Source organism: Triticum urartu, chromosome 4, assembly GCF_003073215.2.
Source record: "Triticum urartu cultivar G1812 chromosome 4, Tu2.1, whole genome shotgun sequence".
NCBI lineage: Eukaryota > Viridiplantae > Streptophyta > Magnoliopsida > Poales > Poaceae > Triticum > Triticum urartu.
In genome coordinates, this window is record NC_053025.1 from 582,454,472 (window position 1) to 582,464,029 (window position 9,558).

Consider the following 9,558-nt stretch of genomic DNA (forward strand, 5'->3'; position numbering starts at 1 on the left):
GCATACACCCCTATAAAGATGGCATGGCATACTTCAAAGCACATGTAGGGCTTATGTTCATAGGAGGCACACATTAAACATGGAAAAAATGACAAATTTCCAAACTCTGATAAGAATCTGAAACTAATATAAACTAGCACTCTTGCAACAGCATTTAGGGCATCAAGATGAGCTCAAATGAACATGGTGCAATGGAATGAAATGAAGTACTCGTCGAGACGAACAATTTGATATGCTACACGCCCAAAACAGAGCCACGGGTGCAGAGTTATTATGCGAAGAAAAACGCTAAAATTATCTGGGACTTGGGGAAAAAGTCAACCTCTCCAGGTCTAGGGTTCCTCGCGGGCGCACGAACCGAGGAGCTCCGACGAGGCAATGAGCTTATTTCGGCGAGGGGAAGGCGAGGGGGAGCTAGAGAAGGCGAATCCGGTCGGATCCGAGGTGCGCCGGCGACAAGGAGGCATCGGACGGCGGGGGCAGCAGCTCCCGTGGCGATGCGACGAGCGGCGAAGGCGGCGCGGCGTCGGAGGTCGACGGCGGGGCGGCGACCGGGCAAGGAGGTCGATGGCGGCGGCGGCAGGGCGCGCGGATCCCGCAGCGAGGCCGGCGAGCAACGCAGTGCGGCGGAGCGGGCGGCGCGCGATGCGGGCGGCGTCGGGCAGCGGTGCCGGGCCGGGAGGGCTGCGGTTGGGCCCCGGCAGGCCCGTGTAGTGGTGCGCGGTGAAGTGGGGCGGCCCCGCTGACGTGGCTCGCTCCGGTTGGGTGCGGGCGACGGCGGCGCTAATGTGACGTGATGCTATTGTCCGGGGCGACGTGGCTAGAGGCGGTGGACAATTCCGGCGCGGCGTGGACGCGTCCGGCGGCGCGAGGGGAAGGATTTTAGGGTTTCGTCCGCGAATTTCAGGGGAGAGGACATAAATATAGGTAGAGGGATCTAGGAGACTCCAAATTGAGCACGGTTTGCGGCCACGCGATCGTGATCGAACGACCGAGATGATGGAAGGGGTTTTGGTTGGTTGGGCCACTTTGGAGAGGTGTTGGGCTGCAACACACACGAGGCCTTCTCGGCTCCTCGGTTAATCGTTGGAGTATCAAACGAAGTCCGAATGGCAGGAAACTTGACAGGCGGTCTACCGGTAGTAAACCAAGGCCGCTTGGCAAGTCTTGGTCCAATCCGAGAACGTTTAACACCCGCACATGAAAAGAGGTAGAAAGGGACACCGGAGGACATACGAGCGCCGGAATGCAAAACGGACAACGGGGAAAATGCTCGGGTGCGTGAGCCGAACATGTATGCAAATGCGATGCACATGATGACATGATATGAGATGCATGACAAAGACAAAAGCACACGAAGACAAAAACCTGACAATGAGGCAATATCATAACTTAGTGACGGAAATGGCAAGAGTTGGAATACAAATATGGAAGGTTACACACGGGGTGTTACAACACTCCACCACTACGAAAGGATCTCGTCCCGAGATCTAGGACTGGAAAAAAACTCTGGGTACTCAGAACAGAGGTGGTCCTCGCGTTCCCAGGTGGCTTCACGGTCGAAATGATGTGACCACTTGACTTTCCGGAATTTGATAGACTTGTTGCGAGTCTTGCGCTCAGTTTCTTCAAGAATAGCAACGGGGTGCTCATGATAAGACAGGTATTCTTGGAGATCAATCTCTTCAAAGTTGATGGTGCGGTCAGGAGTCTTGAAACACTTGCGGAGTTGAGACACGTGAAACACGTCGTGCACGTTTGCAAAGTTGGATGGAAGCTCAACTTGATAGGCGAGATCGCCTCTTTTGCCAACGATCTTGAAAGGACCCACGTATCTAGGGGCAAGCTTCCCTTTGATACCGAAGCGACGAGTACCTTTCATTGGAGAGACACGTAGGTAGACATGGTCTCCAATCTCGAAAGCCAAGTCACGATGCTTGCTATCATAGTAACTGTTCTGGTGCGATTGCGCGGCTTTGAGATTTTCGCGAATGACTTTGCACATTTCTTCAGCCTTTGTGATCAACTCATTGCCAAGAAGTTGACGTTCACTAGTCTCTGACCAGTTAAGAGGAGTATGGCACTTCCTGCCATAGAGAATCTCGAATGGGGCCTTGCCCGAACTCGCTTGGAAGCTGTTGTTGTAGGAGAACTCGGCATATGGAAGACAATCTTCCCACTTCATACCGAAAGAGATGACACAAGCCCTGAGCATATCTTCAAGAATTTGATTGACTCGCTCGACTTGGCCACTGGTTTGAGGATGAAAGGTTGTGCTGAAGCGAATGTTGGTGCCCATGGCCTTCTGAAAAGAATACCAGAACTTAGAGGTAAAGATGCTGCCACGATCTAAAGATATCAACTGCGGAATGTCGTGCAAGGAGACAATCCTGGAGGTATATAGCTCTGCCAACTGAGCTGCTGTGATAGATTCTTTGATAGGAAGAAAATGAGCCACTTTGGTGAGCTTGTCGATGAAAACAAAGATAGCATCATTGCCACGCTTGGACTTTGGAAATCCAGTCACGAAGTCCATCTCAATATGGTCAAACTTCCATTCTGGAATGGCAAGAGGTTGGAGGAGACCAGCTGGTCATTGGTGTTCTGCCTTCACTCTTCTGCAGACATCACATTCATTCACGAACTGAGCAATCTCGCGCTTCATTCGAGTCCACCAATACGACTGCTTGAGGTCCTGGTACATCTTTGTACTTCCCGGGTGAATATAGAGGAGTGAACTTTGAGCCTTGTTCATAATGACTTTACGAAGGTCGCCCTTAGGAACAACAACGCGATCCTCGAAGAATAGAGTATCCTTGTCATCAAGATGATAGCACTTGTACTTGGGTTGACTCTTGGCAATCCCAATCTTCACCTTCTTCACCATAGCATCAAGTTGAGCCTCGCGAATCTGATCTTCCAAAGTAGGAGAGACTTGGAGATTGGCAAGGAATCCTTGAGGAACAACTTGGAGATTGAGTTTGCGGAAAGCTTCACAAAGCTCTGGTTGGTAGGGTTTGATGATCAGACTGTTGCAGTAAGCCTTCCTACTCAATGCGTCAGCAATTACATTGGCCTTGCCTGGAGTATATTCAATACTCGGATTATACTCTTGAATCATCTCGACCCAACGAATCAGACTGTTGCAGTAAGCCTTCCTACTCAATGCGTCAGCAATTACATTGGCCTTGCCTGGAGTATATTCAATACTCGGATTATACTCTTGAATCATCTCGACCCAACGAGTCTGCCTGAGGTTGAGGTTTGGCTGAGTGAAGATGTACTTGAGGCTCTTATGATCAGTAAAGATGTCCACTTTCCTTCCCAATAAGAGATGTCTCCATGTTAAAAGAGCATGGACAACTGCCGCCAACTCGAGGTCATGAGTGGGGTAGTTCTTTTCATTGGGCTTCAACTGGCGAGAGGTATAGGCCACAACTTTCTTCTCTTGCATCAACACTGCAGCGAGACCTTGAAGGGAAGCATCACAAAAGACCTCGAACGGTTTGGATTCATCAGGAGCAGTCAGAACTGGAGCAAGGACTAACTTCTCTTTCAGGGTGTTGAAAGCGATGTCACATTCAGGCGACCAGACATACTTCACATGCTTCTGGAGAAGGTTGGAAAGAGGCTTCGCGATCTTTGAGAAGTTCTCAACGAACCTCCGACAATAGCTTGCGAGACCAAGGAAGCTGTGGAGTTGCTTCACATTCTGAGGCGGTTCCCAATTCACAATTGCAGACACCTTCTCAGGATTCACAGCTATGCCCTTGGCAGAGATGATATGTCCAAGGTAGAGAACCTCATCGAGCCAAAACTCACACTTTGAAAACATCGCATAGAACTGATGTTCTCTGAGTTTATCCAGCACCAATCTCAAGTGATTGGCATGATCTTCCTTGTTCTTGGGAAAGACCAGAATGTCATCGAGGTAGACCAAGACGAAGTCATTTGTGTAGGCGTTGAAGATGAAGTTCATCATGCGAGATAATGTTGGAGGAGCGTTGACAAGGCCGAAAGACATGACAGTGTATTCATATGAACCATAGCTTGTTCTGAATGCTGTCTTGGGGATATCCTCTTCATGAATGCGGATCTGATGATAGCCCATACGAAGGTCAAGCTTGGAGAATACTTGAGAACCTTTGAGTTGTTCAAAAAGCTCGTTGATGTTGGGAAGTGGGTACTTGTTCTTTATGGTCTTCTTGTTCAATGGACGGTAGTCGACACAAAGTCAGTCCGTTCCATCCTTCTTCTTGACGAAAAGAACACCACAACCCCGTGGAGAAGAACTTGGTCGGATGAGATCCATATGCTCTTGAATATCGAGTTGCTTCTTCAGCTCCTTCAACTCTTCAGGTCCAAGCTCGTAAGGACGTTTGCAAACAGATTCCGTGCCAGGTTCAAGATCGATGACAAATTCAACTGGCCGGTGCGGAGGCATTCCTGGAAGCTCTTCTGGAAAGACTTCTTGATATTCACAAACGCCTAGAATCTGAGAGATGGCATCCAGCTCGCCCTTCTCATCAAGAGAAAACAGTCGAATGGTATCATCACAAGCGGCAAAAACGATTACATCCTCAGACGAATGTGTCAATTGAATCTGCCTGGCAGCACAATCAAGTTGAGTCTTGTGCTTAGAAAGCCAGTCCATTCTGAGAATAAGATCAATATCCGAGTTACCAAGGACCACTGTAGAAGACAGAAACTTATAGTCGCCCAACGTGATAGTAACATCCAGGACCATAGAGCTTGCGTTCATGAATTTACCCGGAGAAACAACTAACAACTGTCTAGGTAAATCTTGGAAAGGCAACTCATGCTTAGATGCAAATGGTCTTGAAATGAAACAATGCGATGCACCAGTGTCTAAAAGAACTTTTGCAGGAATATCGTTAACAGGAAGGTTACCCATGATCACATCTGACGAGTCATCTGCCTGAGCTGCGTTCATCAAGTTGACCTTTGTAGACTTGGGGTTATGCTTGACCACTGCGGTACTAGAAGATCTCACAGGAGGAGGAGGAAGACGCCTCTGATTGAAGCATTTGTTTCCATAGTGACCGTTCTGCTGACACTTGTTGCACGTGACCGCTGAAAGCGGACGGTGATACGGAGCACTAGATCTTGGAGCTTGAGACGAAGTCTTGTTGTGAAAGCCTAGGTTGGGTGGGTGGGAAGATCCATTGCCACCTTTGCTCTTCTGCTGATAAGGCTGACGGACCGGAGGAGGAGGAGGCAACCAATACTTTGGCTGCTTAGTTGCCACTTGAGTTGAGGAAGAAGGAGTTGCATCCCTGACTCATTTCTTGGAAGCATCGCACTTGAGCTGAGCAGTCTCTTGTTTCAGTGCCATGTTGTAAAACTCATCGTACTTCTTCAGCTCAAAAAGCACGAGAGCTAGTTGGAGATATTCTATGAGGCCACCTCTGAACTGAAATCATGCTCTTCTCGTCAGGGACGTCTTGCTTAGCGAAAGGAGCAAGCTTCTGGAACATGATGTTATACTGGTAAACAGACAAGTTGCCTTGCTTCAGGTTGCAGAATTCCTCACGCTTGCTCTCCACAACACTCTGAGGAATGTGGTGAGCTTTGAAGTCTTGACGGAATTCATCCCAGGTAATCACACGACCTCCTCTGGAATCTTTGTATTGCTGATACCACTCTGCAGCTTGGTCTTTGAGTTGGAACGAAGCAAACTTGACAAAGTCATCAGGCCTGACATTGCTGCACTCAAAATGCTTGCAGATATCCACGAGCCAATCATCAGCATCTGTTGCCTCGACACAGTTGCTGAAGGTCTTTGGCTGGTTTGCGAGGAACTGGTTGAGTGTAGCAAACTGATTCTGAAAGTTGCCATGGCCTTGATTTCCTTGGTTGCGCTCTTGCAAGAGTTGCATAAGCATCTGCGTGTTGGCATTGGTAGAGGCCATCACAGCTTTCCATGCCTCCGGAGGTGGAGGTGGTGGCGGTGGTTCAGGGTTCTGACGCATTGGAGGAGTCATCCTGAAGAGGGTGACATCCGTTAGCATCTTGACACACAAATATTCAAGCTGAATCAAATGGATCGAAATTGCAACATATAGTCTTAACATCCGAACAAGAATGAACGAATGAAATCCAATTGAAATGGTCACACTTCCATATTTTCAGAAGCCACTTAGATAGAGGTAGAAGAATAAAACAACAAGGTACGGACAAGAACAAATACTTGGTGAGGATTACCCATTCACAAACCAAATATTCGCGGAAGAAATACTAGAGCTACATGAATTCCCACCTATGAAACTCCCGAAATTTTCCCGATTATGCAATCAGGTGTTGGGGATACAGGGGAAGCATAATATCTCACCCAAAGCTAGCAAATCCTACATCCAGTTGTATCCATCCTTCAACACATAACCAAGAAACCTTCGGAAATCATTTACCTCAACCTTCAAAAAGCATCCGTTATACGAGTTATGGCAATACTCCCAAACTCCCGCCCCATTACTAGGTGGCGTCGAGGTTATCTCACCAACAAGTGCATAAAAGAGATTTTCGATGTCGGCGAAACTTATGTATTCCAGAATTGCAATGATAAAATTGTGACGACAACACCTCGGAGCTCAACTCCCCGGGACACTGCCACAACCCCTAAACGTACTAGTAGTTGCGTCAAGGCATTCTGCCGTTGGATCAACTGGGTGAGCTCCAGTGGGAAGACAAATCCGGGTTCATGTCTCGGAGGCATCTGATGGGTTTAGAGGGGAGAGATTAGAATGGAATGAGGTCTAGTGAGAAAGCACTACCCATATGCACATGAGACAAACATATTCATGTCACACCAAATCAATTCAAGCAAGGGCATACAATCGATCTAACTATCGTTACAGTGCTCGGACTACTAATATATACATGGGGGGATACTACTGATAATGTGGTGGTCTACTAGAAATTTTGATCGGTGGAAGACTCCATGACATCCACTCCAGCTTCGTCTTCATAATCATCATCACTACTATCGGGGTCGAAGTCGGTGTCGTCGATGATGATGTAGTTGTAACGCCCATGATGCGGCTATATCTCCCACGTGTCGAAGCATGACTTAGAGGCATAACCGCTTGTAAGCAATGTCGCAAGTGGGGCAATCTTCACACAACCCATGTAATGAATAAGGAAAAGAGGTACATAGTTGGCTTACACTCGCCACGTCACACAATAGCATAAATATCATTACATTCATCTAGATACAATCAAGGTCCGACTACGGAACCAAAATAGACAACCCCAAATGCATAATGTCCCGATCGCCCAACTGGGCTCCACTACTGATCGTCTGGAAAGGAAACATAGTATCGTCCTGAGTCCTCATCGAACTCCCACTTGAGCTAGGTCGAATCTCCTGGAGCGGTATCACCGGTCCCTGCATCTGGTTTGAAGTAATCTGTGAGTCACGAGGACTCAGCAATCTCACACCCTCGCGATCAAGACTATTTAACCTTATAGGTAGGGAAAAGGTATGAGGTGGAGCCGCAGCAAGCACTAGCATATATGGTGGCTAACATACGCAAATGAGAGTGAGAAGAGAGAGGCAAGGCACGATCGATAAACTATGATCAAGAAGTGATCCTAGAACAACCTACGTTAAAGCATAACACGAGACCGTGTTCTCTTCCCAGACTCCGCTCAAAAGAGACCATCACGGCCACACACTCTGTTGATTCATTTTAATTAAGTTAAGTTTCAGGTTTTCTACAACCAGACATTAACAAATTCCCATCTGCCCATAACCACAGGGCATGGCTTTCGAAAGATCAAATCCCTGCAGGGTGTCCAACTTAGCCCATCACAAGCTCTCACGGTCAACGAAGGATATTCCTTCTCCCAAGACGATCCGATCAGACTCGGAATCCCGGTTACAAGACATCTCGACAATGGTAAAACTAAACCAGAAGCCGCCTGAATGTGCCGACAAATCCCGATAGGAGCTGCAACATATCTTCGTTCTCAGGCACACTCGGAATGAGACCCGTCGAGTAAAACCAACTGGTTGCCCAGGGGCGCCCGCATCGCTCGGTGGACCAACACTTCAGAGAAGCACTGGCCCGGGGGGTTAAAATAAAGATGACCCTTGAGTCCGCGAAACCCAAGGGAAAAAGGCCAATGGTAAAACCAAGGTTGGGCATGCTGGAGGAGTTTTATTCAAGACGAACTGTCAAGGGGTTCCCATTATTACCCAACCGTGTAAGGAACGCAAAATCAAGGAACATAACACGGTAAGACGGAAACTAGGGCGGCAAGAGTGGAACAAAACACTAGGCATAAGGCCGAGCCTTCCACCCTTTACCAAGTATATAGATGCATTAAGATAGACAAGATATAATAATGATATCCCAACAATAAACATGTTCCAACAAGGAACAAACTCCAATCTTCACCTGCAACTAGCAACGCTATAAGAGGGGCTGAGCAAGGCGGTAACATAGCCAAACAACGGTTTGCTAGGACAAGGTGGGTTAGAGCTTTGACATGGCAATATGGGAGGCATGATAAGCAAGTGGTAGGTATCGTAGCATAGGCATAGAAAAAGAGCGAGAATCTAGCAAGCAAAGATAGAAGTGATTTCGATGGTATGTCATCTTGCCTACAAAGTTCTCCGAGTTGACGTTAGCTTGATCCTCGTAAGCGTACTCAATGGGCTCCTCGATCACGTACTCATCTCCCGGCTCTACCCAAAGCAAGAACACAAGCAAAGGGAGACACAATCAACCACTCGCAATGCACAAACAACATGATGCAAAACATGGCATGATATGCGGGATGAGATATGCGGTGCATATGCATGATTCGGAAAACAATGATTGAACCTGGCCTCAACATGGAAAACCAAGAGTGCCACTGGAAAGGGAGTTGATTTCGGTCGAAATCGATATAAAGATCACCGGAATCGGATGCACGGTTTGCAAATGACAAGCAAAACAAATATGGCACCGATCTACGATTAACAGCACGAGGCCATCTAAATGCATCAAGAACAACAAGCTACTGCACTCTAACAGGACAACAAAGCACATGGCAAATAAAGGCATGGCATGAAGCTACTCAAAGCATACAACAAAATCCCTTACTGACCATAAGCCAAAAGGGATCAGAAAATACAATGGCAACCATGTGAACATAGCAAGTTTCGTTGACAGATTCACACTTGGTAGAAAACTGGAATATTGCAAAACAGATATCAAGTAGGCATGTTTACGAGCTCGATGCACTCACCACAAGGCATTGCATGACAAACTAAGCATACACCCAGCAAGTAGACATGGCATAGAAGCTAAACATGGCAAGAACAACAGAGCTCGATTGAGTCAAGCTAGGGTATCCATAATTGCAAACAAAGAAATGGATGGATAGAGCACAACAATATCTACAAAACATACTTACTGATCATGCCCAAAAGGGGCATGGATCACTCGGTAGCAACACTCCACCACTATGAAAGGATCTCGTCCCAAGATCTAGGACTGGAAAAAAAACTCTGGGTACTCAGAACGGAGGTGGTCCTCGCGTTCCCAGGTG